This window comes from Myxine glutinosa, chromosome 8 (genome assembly GCF_964187855.1).
Source record: "Myxine glutinosa chromosome 8, kmMyxGlut1.1, whole genome shotgun sequence".
Classification (NCBI taxonomy): Eukaryota; Metazoa; Chordata; class Myxini; order Myxiniformes; family Myxinidae; genus Myxine; species Myxine glutinosa.
This window is the reverse complement of record NC_136268.1, coordinates 86,754,224-86,769,462: the sequence shown is the minus strand read 5'-3', so window position 1 is coordinate 86,769,462 and position 15,239 is coordinate 86,754,224. Positions and strand designations below refer to the sequence as shown.

General features: G+C 43.3%; 1 long non-coding RNA gene across 1 annotated transcript; it reads right to left on the bottom strand.

Annotated features, from left to right (window-relative positions):
• Nucleotides 1-759: 759 nt before the first annotated feature.
• Nucleotides 760-4,740, bottom strand: LOC137432673 (uncharacterized). Its single transcript, XR_010985549.2, has 3 exons — nt 4,717-4,740; nt 2,224-2,284; nt 760-1,987 (listed from the first exon to the last, which is right to left on the bottom strand). It is a non-coding gene; the product is annotated as an uncharacterized LOC137432673 (long non-coding RNA).
• Between the last annotated feature and the right edge of the window lie 10,499 nt (nt 4,741-15,239).

The following is a 15,239-nucleotide window of genomic DNA, read 5'->3' as shown; positions in this document are numbered from 1 at the left end:
AATACGAATGAGAATATGAATCGGAACACAAACCTGCAGTTTAGCAGTACTTTGGCTCTGAATTTGGTCCGTACGGAATCGGAATCTCTTCCCGAGTGTGCAGGCGCACAGAAGAATGAGGTAATTGAATCTTTCTGTCTGCTACAATATTTTACTTTGTCTGCCTGTCTGGCAGTCAAAAAAATTGAGAAAAAAAAATACAAAATTTAAAATCATTCCAAACAGCCCAGCGGGCACACGACGTTGTTTCAACGTCGAATAACGGTTGGAATGAGGTCGCGACGTCGGACAACCAAAACCCAACCACATTAATACCTACATCAAAACCCGACAGACATTCGACGTTGTTTCACCGTTGGCAACTTGGCTTGAATTTTTAATCGAATAAATGACATCGTTTCAATGTTGGTTGCTCGACCCTACATCGACGTTGAAAGTGTGACGTTGTATCAACGTTTATTCGACGTTGGAAAATGTATCAATGTTGGAAAAACGACGTTTATTCAACATTGGAAAAATGACGTTGATCCAATTTGCAAATCCAACTCGTTTTCAACCTCGGGTCCACGTCGAATCTTGACGTTCATTCAACGTGGATCCAATGTCTGTGCGCCTACTGGGAGAAAACCTACTGTTTTTAGGGATGTCATAAACAACAGAAACAACAGGGACCAAGAAGGAATTTCGTTAAATAAGGTGGTGTAAATGACCGTGCATCAACGGCGGTAAACTTCGGTACAAACAAAAGAGCAAAACCTATTTTTTCTACAGCTTTTAAAACCTTTCTTTTATTTCAATTGAATTATAAAGTTAAACAACGTAGAACACAAATCGCCTTATTGCCACTTCCAAAAACCTCCCGTTTAACAGTACTTGGATAAAATATTACGCCATTTTACGCCATCTCGACCAATCAAATTTGCTGTCCAGGCTCTGGCTCGTAGGAAATATACATTGTACTTAGAAATACAAAGCAAGAGTTGAAAAGACCCTTCCCATGTCCTTTTCTCGAGACTGCTCAGTTCTATAAACTCGCTCGTTACCTCCGCCACCAAAGGTGGATGGAGGTTATGTTTTCACCCCTGTCTGTTTGTTTGTCCGTTTGACTGTGAATAAAATATCCCAAAAAGTTGCGGACGGATTCGGACGAAATTTGGCAGAGATGTAGCGTATGTGACAAGGACGAAATGATTAGATTTTGATGAAGATCCGGATTCGGATCCGGCTACTAGGATTTTTTAAGTGATTCTTCACCATTGGGAGATCGGGCCAAAAACAATACATAGCAGGATATGTCGAAAAGTTGTGGACGGATTTGGACGAAACTTGGTGGACCCATTGGGTGTATGACAAGGAAGAATCGATTCAATTTTGCTGAAGATCTGAATATGGATTCGGATATAAGAATTATTTAATTATTTAAGTAATTCTTCACCATTGGGAGATAGGGCCAAAAACGATACATAGCAGGATATCTCAAAAAGTTATGGATGGATTTGGACGAAACTTGTTGGACAGGTTGTGTGCGTGACAAAGAAGAATCGATTCAATTTTGCTGAAGATCCGGATCCGGATCCAGCTAGTAGAATTTCTTAAGTGATTCTTCACCATTGAGTGATATCGCCAGCCAGGCGGAGGTATGCTCTCTACTGAGTGCGTTCTAGTTTAACTACTGTATTAGATGTTAAACGAGAGGTAGCATTTGTATTCCAAGAAGGTTCATGACGTTTGGACACAAAGCACGAATCAAAGCAAAACATGGATTTACTTGTGACGTCAATGTCGTTCAACAATGAAGGGCTCCGTCAGTTGCATTGCATCAACCTTGCCAGTGTTGTTATTTTTTAAAGGTCTAACGAGAGTTTCAACCGTTTATCCTTTGAACACTTGTGAGCGATGACTCTTATGTTTCCTTTGTAGATCAATTGCAAGCGAATGCAGTGAAATGCAGATGCTTATACCGCTGTTGGTTTTTCAAGTCAAAGACCTGCAAAGAAGAAAAGATCATTGCGACAGATGTACTCATCACAAGTGTTCAAAATGAACCAGCATTTGATAGTACAGAATTAAGATCGAGCAGAGACTCGGAAAAAGTTTTAAAAACAACAAAAAAACGCATTAAGATGAAGGTTTAACTGCAAGCCATTCCATATCAAATGTAGAACCCCGCGTGTCTTTATTCGAAGTCTTGTCGCTATTGCTGGGCCGCAGGTATGTGCACACCTGGCATCCCACTGGCGAACCATCAGGGATCTATCAGCATAAATTGGAGGTACCTGGAGCCCTAGACGTGACAGTAAACAAACGGGAAAGACATTTGGCTCATATATCTGTGCTGGAGTTACCTTGTGGTGACTTCTTTTTTTTTGTATACAAGATCGAGGCTCGTGGAAGAGCTAACATTAATCACAAAAAAAAACGGACACACAAAACATACAATAAAGGGAGCGGGAGACAAGATGGGGAGAGAGAGGGAAGCACACAAGTACAACATTTGAGAGCAGGGACATCGGGAGATCTGTGGGAGGGAGAGGGCTTGGGGTAGGAGGCATGGGAAGGCAGGGGTGGGGGGGGGGGGGGGGGGGGGAATTGACTTTGCCATTAAGCTTGGAATAAGGAAAGAAGAAATATGTGCGACAACCGTGATGTTATTGTTTAAACCATCATTTAAACTTTGCACGTGTTACAGTATCCAGGTCAGCGAAGAAATGTATTCGGTAAACAGATTGGAGAAAGGGGCGAGCTCCTTGGCTGCAACACGCAGGTCGGTGGGTGATCCATCAATTGGAGAACGCGAACTGGGGAATATTATGGAGATTGTTGCTACAAACAAACTCCGTCGCTTTGCGTACTCAAAGGCACGTAGACTTCTGACCTCCAGCTTCGCGCCTTCGTCTTGTAATGTGACGTCATAATTAACCGGTGTGTCTGCCTCTGTTTGTGAAACGAACGTGGGTACAAATCAAAATGGTCTGTTTTGACTTGGGCGAGACTTTACACTCCCACGATCAAACCGCAGGGCTTCCAACTGGCGAAGAGGTTCTTGGATCAGCATGTGACAAGAAGATGTGTGAAGATGAAGAAGTGTACGAACGGGGGACATCTATGGTTGTACTCGCAAGATATGTGGAATAAAATCACCAATCTTGTGATTATAACCATCAAGGTCTTAGGAAGTGGTCGAAATGCCAAATGTTCGCACGTTCTTTATTAAATAATTAATTATCCTTCATTCTATTTATTTATTTGTTTGTTTGTTACCTCCGCCACCGAAGGTGGATGGAGGTTATGTTTTCACCCCTGTCTTTAATAAGTGTTTGTCTGTTTACTTGTTTGTCTGTCTGTGAACAATTAGGGTATCTCAAAACGTTGTGGACAGATTCGGAAGAAATTTGCCAGAGAGGTTGTGTGTGTGACAAGGACGAAATGATTAGAGTTTGGCGAAGATCCGGATTCGGATCCGGCTATGAGAATTTTTAAGTGATTCTTCACCATTGTGAGATCGGGCCAAAAACTATACATAGCAGGATACCTCAAAAAAACGTTGTGGATGGATTTGGACGAAACTTGGTGGAGAGGTTGGGTGTGTGACAGGGACGAATTGATTCGATTTTGGTTAAGATCTGAATATGAATTCGGATACAAGAATTATTTAATTTTTGAGTGATTCTCAACTTTTGGAAATCGGCCCAAAAATGATAAATAGCAGAATATCTCAAATAAATTGTGGACGGACTTGGACGAAACTTGGTGGAGAGGTTGCGTGTGTGACAAGGAAGACTTGATTCAATTTTGGTGAAGATCTGAATATGCATTCGGATACGAGAATTATTTATTTTATAAGTGATTCTTCACCATTAAGAGATCAGACGAATATTTTAAAACTATAATTTTTTGATGAATTATAATTATAGCACGATATTTAAAAAAGTTATAGACGAGTTATGACTAAACTTGGTGGATGAGATGGTTTGGTGACAAGAACAATCCGATTACATTTTGGTTCAGGTCCGAATCCAGATCTGACCCATCAGTGGGATACAAAGCATAAACTGTTCAGCCTGGTGGAGGTTTGTGCTCTACCGAGTGCTGTTCGAGTTATTTATTGATTTATTGCACAGACCTCTAATTTGGTACACCATATTTGTCTCGTGGTTATCAGCATTATCCGCATTATCCGCATTATCATTATCTGCATTATGAGCATTGCACCGCATTACCGCACATTGGTTATCATCATTGCATTACATCATCCTCATTCGTAACTCACTGGGTTCTCTGGGAAAATGTTCACTCAGCTTTCTCGTAAAAGCACAATATTCACGATGAGATACATTTTCAACTCCTTATTGCTTTTTAAGGACGAACATGTGACGAACATGTGATGCCACCAACCATCACCGGCTTTCTGCATGCGATTGGAGACCTAGATGTTACAGTTGACCTTTAAACCTGCCGAAAATAACGAGTTCGATATGACTTCTAAAATCGTGGTGTTCAGAGGAGTGAAAAGGTCACTCAAGTTGCCAGGTTGACCACTCAAGTTGACCACTCAGTTGACCACAAAAGGTCACTCAAGTTGCCATAACAATCACAGAAATACATACTGGGAGTTATTAATCTTACACCCTAGAACTAATTAACACAAACCCACCCTCCATGTGGCGACACGTAAACACTCTTAAGCTCAATTAGCTAAACACCCTGCTTACGTACATCGAGGCAGACTTCTTATTTGCGGCACACGGTCCATGCTAATTTACACAATCCTGAACACTAAGGTATTTCATCCCTATGCCCAACAAACGTAACAACATGTAAGCCATCATTCATTATACACTACCGGTCAAAGGTCGACGTTGGCCACGTGATGTTGGAGCGCACCGGTTGCTCTGATTCCTGAGTTCCGCAGGAAGCCTGGTCATTGCTCTGGAAAAATGCGGAGGATGCAAAGCTTCCTTTTTGTGAACGCCACTCTATTGTTTTTGATGGAACACACGCGACTATACAAGGTGCGTGTCTAACGAGGTTGCTGGTTCATCGGACAATAGCCTTAGAAACTCCAGACAAAAGAGCATCATTTTGAAATGTCTGATGTTTGAGGCCTATAGTACTTCAAATTTGACTCTCAATCTTCCCAAGACCAATTTTACTTCTTAACCCAGTCGTTCAAAATGAGACCCTCAACTTGCTCCATTTTGAATTGCATTGTTGATTGATGATGCCTTGCATCAGGTGCTTCACTCTTAACTTTCACTTCCATCTTTAAATGATCTGCTCCATTCAATATTATATGGATGTCCTCGACGGGCAGTCATCGCCATACAGTACAGACAATAGTATTTGGAAATCCCAAAAGGTTTGATGTTGTTGAGCAGAAAATTCATCATTATTCTCTGGCCCACCCTCTCTGTTCTCCCATCCCTTGCTGCCATCTTTATTTTCAGTTAAATTCTCAGCTTTCGCTACCAATAACGTAAACACAAAATGACTTCTAAAACAATTAATCTTGATACGTTACTCAAAACAAATATCAAATTTGAACCACCCTCGTAATAGTAATTACAGACAGACCAAGGTAACTGAGGCCTCTCCTGGAGGCTACGCCTGAAATTAAATCTTTCACCTGATTGCGAGGTATCACCTTTGGCTTTACTTTGGCCAATGCCTTTGTTCGGCCTCTGTTTAACGGAAGCCATCCGACATCCTGCGGAGGCAGCATGTGCAAGGGGTCACAGGGGTGTTGAGATGGTTATGGGAGGGAGAGGAAGAAGGAGGCGCTCGTGACCTGTGATTCGAAGCACAAGAGCAACACCCTTAGCTGGGGAGGATTCTTGCCAGCACTTCCTGAATGGGTGTCTCGAGAATAATGCTTCACTGCAGGGTGCTTAGGGTGGTACTATAGACAAATGTTCACATTTGACCTTCCAAGACAGCCCATCCCTTTGGCCTTGCTTGACCAACTTCTAAAAGTCAATGACCAACAGCCTGTAACAACTAAGTAACTGCAAGTAACATGCAATCATTTCACCCAAGCTTTACACCCATATGTCTTGTAATCATATTACACAAAGCTTTACACCCATATGTCATGTAACCATATTACACAAAGCTTTACACCCATATGTCATGTAACCATATTACACAAAGCTTTACACCCATATGTCTTGTAACCATATTACACAAAGCTTTACACCCATATGTCTTGTAACCATATTACACAAAGCTTTACACCCATATGTCTTGTAACCATATTACACAAAGCTTTACACCCATATGTCTTGTAATCATATTACACAAAGCTTTACACCCATATGTCTTGTAACCATATTACACAAAGCTTTACACCCATATGTCTTGTAACCATATTACACAAAGCTTTACACCCATATGTCTTGTAACCATATTACACAAAGCTTTACACCCATATGTCTTGTAACCATATTACACAAAGCTTTACACCCATATGTCATGTAACCATATTACACAAAGCTTTACACCCATATGTCATGTAACCATATTACACAAAGCTTTACACCCACATGTCTTGTAACCATATTACACAAAGCTTTACACCCATATGTCTTGTAACCATATTACACAAAGCTTTACACCCATATGTCATGTAACCATATTACACAAAGCTTTACACCCACATGTCATGTAACCATATTACACAAAGCTTTACACCCATATGTCATGTAACCATATTACACAAAGCTTTACACCCACATGTCTTGTAACCATATTACACAAAGCTTGACACCCATATGTCTTGTAACCATATTACACAAAGCTTTACACCCATATGTCTTGTAACCATATTACACAAAGCTTTACACCCATATGTCTTGTAACCATATTACACAAAGCTTTACACCCATATGTCTTGTAACCATATTACACAAAGCTTTACACCCATATGTCTTGTAACCATATTACACAAAGCTTGACACCCATATGTCTTGTAACCATATTACACAAAGCTTTACACCCATATGTCTTGTAACCATATTACACAAAGCTTTACACCCATATGTCTTGTAACCATATTACACAAAGCTTTACACCCATATGTCTTGTAACCATATTACACAAAGCTTTACACCCATATGTCATGTAACCATATTACACAAAGCTTTACACCCATATGTCTTGTAACCATATTACACAAAGCTTTACACCCATATGTCTTGTAACCATATTACACAAAGCTTTACACCCATATGTCTTGTAACCATATTACACAAAGCTTTGCACCCATATGTCTTGTAACCATATTACACAAAGCTTTACACCCATATGTCTTGTAACCATATTACACAAAGCTTTACACCCATATGTCTTGTAACCATATTACACAAAGCTTTACACCCATATGTCTTGTAACCATATTACACAAAGCTTTACACCCATATGTCTTGTAACCATATTACACAAAGCTTTGCACCCACATGTCATGTAACCATATTACACAAAGCTTTACACCCATATGTCTTGTAACCATATTACCCAAAGCTTTACACCCATATGTCTTGTAACCATATTACCCAAAGCTTTACACCCATATGTCTTGTAACCATATTACACAAAGCTTTACACCCATATGTCTTGTAACCATATTACCCGGGTTCGGTTGCGAGAGGACGCTGGCGTTGCATATTCGCCGCTTCTCCGACTGGATGGATGTACAGGGTCTGCTTCTACCTTTCTGACCTGACATCTCACACCTGTCCTGCCTTTTCACACCCGCACGTGCCGCGTGTTCTCCGGCTGGATAACGGAATCTGCTTTTGATGGTACGGAATACGGAATTCGAAAGGCCCGCTCCCGTTGATTGTGGCCGTGGCCTTGTTTGCCGGTGGCCTTGTGGCCTTGTTTGCCGCTGTGGTCTTGATTAGCGGCTGCAGTCGTTTGCCGCTGCGTTTGCCGCTTTGCCTCCTCGACCTTGGCCTCGTACTCGTCCCTTCGCTCCTGCCTGGCATGGCTCTGAAGTACTCCGCCGCAAGGCTTCTTCTGCTCAATACCCGCTCCACCCCATCATGCATCTCTGCCATCAAATCAAATGGACTCCTCCGACGACCCAGGTACATTCACCGTGGCTCCGGTCGCAAGTTTGTTTATTTGCAATCAGGTCACTCCATCCCCGTCCTCTGGTCGGCTCAGCGCACTCTCACTCTTCGTCCCAGCGCACCTGGTCACAGCAACCCACACGATCGCACCTCTTGCCTACGAACCCTGGCTAAATCACCTGAATTCATCCCTGCTGTTCAAAACAACATCAAGCTCACCCTGTTCAACACCCGGTCCCTCAACAATAAATGCCTCATCCTGAACGAATACATCCTGGATAACAAACTGGACTTTCTCTGTCTCACCGAAACCTGGCAACAACCTCTGGACTACTACACACTCAACCTCACCACACCCAATGGATATTCCTACGTCAATAAACCACGCTCGGAGGGCCGAGGTGGTGGAATTGCCGTTATCCACCGTCAAGACATCAAGACCAACCTCATCTCCATCTCATCTGCTCCATCATTTGAACACCTGGCTTTAAAACTCTCTGGTCACACGCAGTCAGTCATGGCTGTCGTCTACCGCCCTCCCAAACCACACCCATCATTCCTGTCTGACTTCTCCTACTTTCTGACCCAGCTATGTTCCCTCTCCCCCTCAATCCTCCTCCTTGGTGATTTCAATATCCACATGGACTCCACTGACTCCACAATAACCACTGACTTCACTGATTTACTCACCTGCTTTAACCTCACTCAACATGTCGACTTTCCTACCCATATCCGTGGTCACATTTTGGACCTTGTCTGCTCCACTGGATTAAATTTGCACCATCTCTATGGCTCCGACCTCACCCTCTCTGACCACTTAGCCATCACTCTGACCATCAACATCCCCGCCCCAACACCAAGGCATTATCGCACAATCAACTTCCGTAAGCTAAACGCTCTTTCACCTACCTCATTCTCATCCACCCTCTCTGAAAAAATGTCCACTTCTCCCTTCATTGACCTCCACACCCCTTCCGACCTCACTGACTACTACAACCACACTCTCTCCTCCTGCCTTGACCAGCTTGCGCCTGTAAAAACCAAAACAGTTTCTTTCACCCATTCTGCTCCCTGGTTTACCCCTGAACTCCACCTGATGAAAACTCGTGCTCGCCAACTTGAAAGACTCCGCAATAAAACGGGTCTCACAGTTCACTCCCAAGCCTACAAGGACCACATACAACACTACAAAGATGCCCTCTCCCGCGCCCGCTCTGCCTACTACTCTCAAATTATCCACTCTGGCTCCGGAAACCCAAAAGCACTCTTCTCGACAATAAACAAACTCCTCCGCCCCCTGAACACCACCACCCAGTCATTCACAGTAGACAACTGCATCTCCTTCCTCTCTTTCTTCCAACGCAAAATTGACAACATCTACAACAGCTTGACCACCGCCGCACCCGCTCCCCCTCCAACCACCTGCCCCCCCTTGTCCTGCCATCCCCTGTCTCGGTTCTCCCCAATCTCTCCTACTGACCTCTCTGAACTCCTCATAGGAATGAAAACTGCCACCTGCACTCTTGACCCCATCCCCTCCAGCTTTGTCAAAGCCTCCCTCCCTGCTCTCTCTCCACTTATCATTGCAACAATAAACTCCTCCCTGTCTACAGGCATCGTCCCACCTTCCCTCAAAATTGCTGCTGTTACCCCCATTCTAAAAAAACCTGGTCTAAACCCTGACACCCTAAACAACTTCAGACCCATCTCCAACCTACCCTTTCTGTCAAAAGTTTTGGAACGCGCTGTAGCCACTCAACTCAAACATCATCTCTCTGCCAATAACTTGTATGAAACATTCCAATCCGGATTCCGCTCCAACCACAGTACTGAAACTGCTCTCCTCAAAATCACCAACGACCTTCTCCTCTCCTCTGACGCTGGCAACCTCAACATTCTCGTCCTCCTCGACCTCAGCGCTGCCTTTGACACCATCGATCACACTATCCTCCTCACCCGACTTGAATCCACCTTTAACGTCACCGGCACTGCCCTCTCTTGGATTAAATCATACCTCTCTGACAGATGCCAGTTCATCTCCATCAATAACTGCAAATCCCCCACTGCTCCCCTCCCCCAAGGTGTCCCCCAAGGTTCAGTTCTTGGCCCCTCCTCTTCATCCTTTACCTGTCCCCGCTCGGTCACTTAATCCGCCGTCATGGTCTCCAATTCCACTGCTTCGCCGATGACATCCAGCTTTTCATCTCCACCAAGTCCGTCTCCACCGACACCCACTCTATCCTGACAAACTGCATCACTGAAATAAAATCCTGGCTTCAAATCAACTTCCTCAAGCTTAACTGTGATAAATCTGAAATAATCATCATTGGCCCAAAAACGCTCACAAAATCCACCCATAACTTTGCCCTCAACATCGACGGTATCCCAGTATCCACCTCCCCTCACATCCGGAATCTTGGCGTCATCTTTGACCAAACCCTTTCCTTCGACAAATACACTAAACAGATCACAAAGTCAGCCTTCTTTCACCTGAAAAACATTGCCCGTCTCCGCTCATCCCTCTCCTCCACGGCTGCAGAAACCCTCATCCACGCCTTCATCACCTCCCGTCTGGACTACTGCAATAGCCTCCTCTATGGTTCACCCTCAAAAATCACCAATAAACTCCAATACATTCAGAACTCCGCTGCCCGTCTACTCACTCATTCCCGGACCCGTGACCACATCACCCCCGTCCTTTACAAGCTTCACTGGCTCCCCATCCCCCAGAGAATCCAGTACAAAATCCTCCTCTTGACATACAAAGCCCTCCATAACCTGGCCCCATCCTACCTGGCTGACCTCCTCTCCAGACACACTCCCACCCGCAACCTCCGCTCTGCTGGTACCAACCTCCTGACCCCCTCCATCCGGACCAAATTCAGATCCTGGGGGGACAGGGCCTTCTCCATCGCTGCTCCCACCCTCTGGAACTCACTACCTCACACCATCAGAGACTCCTCCTCACTCACCACATTCAAAACATCACTAAAGACCCACCTGTTCAACGCTGCATTCAACATTCAACCCACAGCATTTAACCCCTGACTATCTCTTCTCCTTCTCCCTCCTTTTGCTTTAAATATTTCCCTATTGATTCTTGTCTTGTCTTTTTGATTCTTGTCTTATATATATATATGCCGTATATCGCTGCTGTTTGTTTTCTTGATTCTTGTCTTTTTGCAATTGTTGTTTTCATGTATTGTTATGCATTATGTTTTCCACTCTGTCAAAGCGCCTTTGGGCTTCTGGAAAAGCGCTATACAAAATAAATGAATTATTATTATTATTATTACCCAAAGCTTTACACCCATATGTCTTGTAGATTACTTCACATCTTGTCAGTGAACATATCAATACAATACCAGGCCAAAGGCTTCCCCTTGGACAAAGAATACCATGATAGTACAGCACAACCACTTTACAGCAAACTACTGTCCTTACCTTAACTTTCCTCACGTTTGAAAACCATATAGGATGTAGATTTGTCTGGTATCTTCTAATGTCCTTGGTGTCCTCATGCACAAATATACTGCGGTCTCCGAATAGTTTCACACTAGATCTCCGAATAGTCAGGGCAACACATCACTGTTTCATCCACTTATATGACTTTGAAGCCTTACAGCTTTATATTGGGTTATAATGATGTAATTATAAATTAAAAAATTAATTTATTTTTTGAAGATGTATAATTTTTGGTATTTTTGCAGGTGTCCGAAAAAAATGTAAAACCTATTTTGTACGATGTTTAAGTTTGAAAAAAATGTATATATATATATATATACGCATGCATTGATCATTGAAATGTCCAGAGCACATCAACCAGCTTTTGTTTAATAGAGTGAGACAGAAAATGTTCATTTCTTAAAGAGGAGCAAGATACTTATTTAGATTGAACTTCATCATCAATATGTTAGAAATAGACAGCTCTTATTTACTTTTACTGGAATTAATATAAGCCTTGTATTCTTGGGATGGGAAGTCCCACCATGGGACCCCGTAACCGTAACATCACTGGAGAGGCACCACCCGAGCTCGCTGATGTACCAGCTGAACACAAGGGCACACTCTCCTCTCGATCGCCCTCGACTTGTCCTCCTTCTGCTACATCAGGAACAATCTCCTCTCGACTTTCTGTCCCACTCATGACAGTCTTTTCTGACTCATTCCTCTGATTTATCTCAATCGATCTATCCTACCTGGCATTGATATAATTATATATTTAATATCTTCCTGTAAGTTGACTTTCAGAAAAGTTTCATTCCACTGTTATTATGATTAAATTAGGTTTAATAATCCATCATGGACCAATGTGCCACTAAATATTTCCAGGTGCCAATTCTGTCAGGATGCGTCATTTTCACCTCTGTCATACATGCAATACCCCCAAAAGCTAATTTGCATATTTTGAATAAATAAACTTGAGCAGGAAACTGCACAAGACAAAAATGAGAGAACTCTGTGATCCATGATTGTGTTTACATAACTGAAAATAGCTCGGCCACTAGAATGACCCATTCCCAGAAAACGTTACAGGACTCATTGTCCCTGTTAGTCTGCATGGGCATTTTGAGCCCTGACTGGTGGAGGCTTACTCATGTACCATTCCGTGAATGAAATATTCTCAATCCAAGACAACCAAGCTTTATCATAAGAATGTCTGTTCTTTTGGATAGAGCTCAGAGGTGATCAGCAAACCGTGAATCGTTATGAACCAATCGTTTTCCCAACTTGTTTCATGTATTTGCAAGTTCGCTGCATCTTCCAGGAAACCACACAGGTGTACAGTGACTTCAGAAAGTATTCACACCCCTTGACTTTTTCACATTTTATGTTACAGCCTGAATTTAAAATTGATAAAATCGAGATTTTTTTTCTCATTGATCTACACATAAGACCCCCATAATGTCAAAGTGGAATTTAAATTTTTTAAATATTTACTCTTTCTTCGCCTTCGGCCTTGGACTCGGAAGTGTCAATGCCCAAGCCAAACAGTGCCCTTTCCCACCTAAGCGGGCACCCGACGTATGACATCCGATATCCCAGAACGACGTTATTTGTTGTTTTAACATCAATTTGATAAAGAATGGCAATTTTTATTGTGACATTGACCGACCAAGAGGTAGAGGGTAACCTCGCCTCCTCACTGGCGAGGGGCACACTTTATGCAGATTTCAAACCATTTTCAAGGTTTTTCAAATATAACATAACACCACAACACCCCAACATATACTATCATGCGATACCTCATATTATAGAAAGGTGTTAATGAGAAAGACATAAGAACAAGGAGAAAGAGACATAAAATGTCGTATCTCCCGTGGTTTTAGTCATTTTGCTGTAACTAAGTAATTTTTAACTCCCCGTGGAGTTAAAGGCCGTCATTCCATCTTTGATCGGATCCATCTTAAAGTTAAAAGCCAAAGGCCATCTTTGATCGGATTACAAAACAAAATATTCTGTATAAGTATACTCATGTATTGTCTTTGTGTCAAGTTTCAACAAAATCGATCCGTGCATGTCGAGAAATGGTTGGGGACACGTTTAAGTAACAAAATGGCCGCCACTCGGCCATCTTGGATCCGATCTCAAAAATAAATGACGTGCATAATGTGAAGTCAGTGGCTGATGAAGACCAGCCTTGGACAGATAGCCGAACAGTTAACTCCGAGGCGTATTTCTAACTTGGCGGGATTATCTTTTTGCGCGTGGGAAAGGCCCGAAGCCTTATCTAATTGGACGGCCGCCACCGGGTTTTATTACTCGAACCCACAAACAAGTAAACGGATGCAACACAAAAGTAAAATGCAGCAAATAATGAATTTAATGAAATAATTGTGAGACGATAAAAATGACTGTGAGGTAAAAACTATTTCCTAACTTGAGACATCGCCACTCAGACTCGCATACAAACAAGGGGGAAACGAAAGTAAAAATAAATAATGTTTTTGCCGGCTGGCACTTAATTCTGGTCTCAACGAGGGGCTTGACGTTTATCACCTCCAAACCACCGCGTGGGAAGCACACAAACTGGCGCGGAGTCGCACTCCTCGACGTCCCAATGTGAGGTACTTCTCATGGCCGGTTCTCCTGTGAGTCCCTCTGCCATCCCGGGGAAACACAACGCGGACCCAGTCCACCACCTATGCCGATTCTCTTCCTTGCGATCTCGACTGCCCTGAAACACTCTTGCTCAGTCTTTTTTCCACACAAACGTAAACACACGAGCCAAAATTGCGCCACCCGTCGCGACCAAGCCCAGAACCCGAGAGAAATGAAATGCGGCCGCTCGCCACAAAGCCCAGGACAGAGAGAGAGCGAGGGGGTGGGGGGTTCACCATCTTTTGTCCCTCCCTGATGTCACTCCCCAACCAATCCTGATGTCCCATTACATCATCCCATGGCTCCTTAACCAGTCACGAAGCTTGGGGTGTGGTTTCTCGGTTACAAGTCATCAAGGCGGAGTCTAGTCGCTATTCGGGAATGTTCGGCTGGGCGGGGTTTACTTTCTGGCCGGCAAATGTTTGGGTCTCTGTCGACATGACGGTGCGATGGCCGTTGTTGTAATTGTTGTTGTAATGGCGGCCCTTTTTGATGAAATAAAACGTAGGGGGAAAATCACAGGAGGCAATACATACTGGGAGTTATTAATCTTACACCCTAGAACTAATTAACACAAACCCACCCTCCATGTGGCGACAGGTAAACACTCTTAAGCTCAATTAGCTAAACACCCTGCTTACGTACATCGAGGCAGGCTTCTTCTTTGCGACATACGGTCCATGCTAATTTACACAATCCTGACCACTAAGGTATTTCATCCCTATGCCCAACAAACGTAACAATATGTAAGCCATCATTCATTATATGTGTGCCACGTGTGAACAAGATCGGTAAATGTACTTCCGAGAAATGGTTGAGGACGTGGTCAATGCCAGTTTATTTACAACTAAAATGGCCGCCAGTCGGCCATCTTTGATCACACTGTGAAACAAAATGATGTGCATTTGTATACCATCATGTATTGTCTATATGCCAAGTATGAACAAAATCGGTCCATACATGTCCGAGATATGGTTGCGGATGCGCGGGCGGACGGACAGACAGACAGATGAGACGCAATCCAAAAGTCCCTGTTTCGGACTAAGTCCAACGGGGGCTAATAAA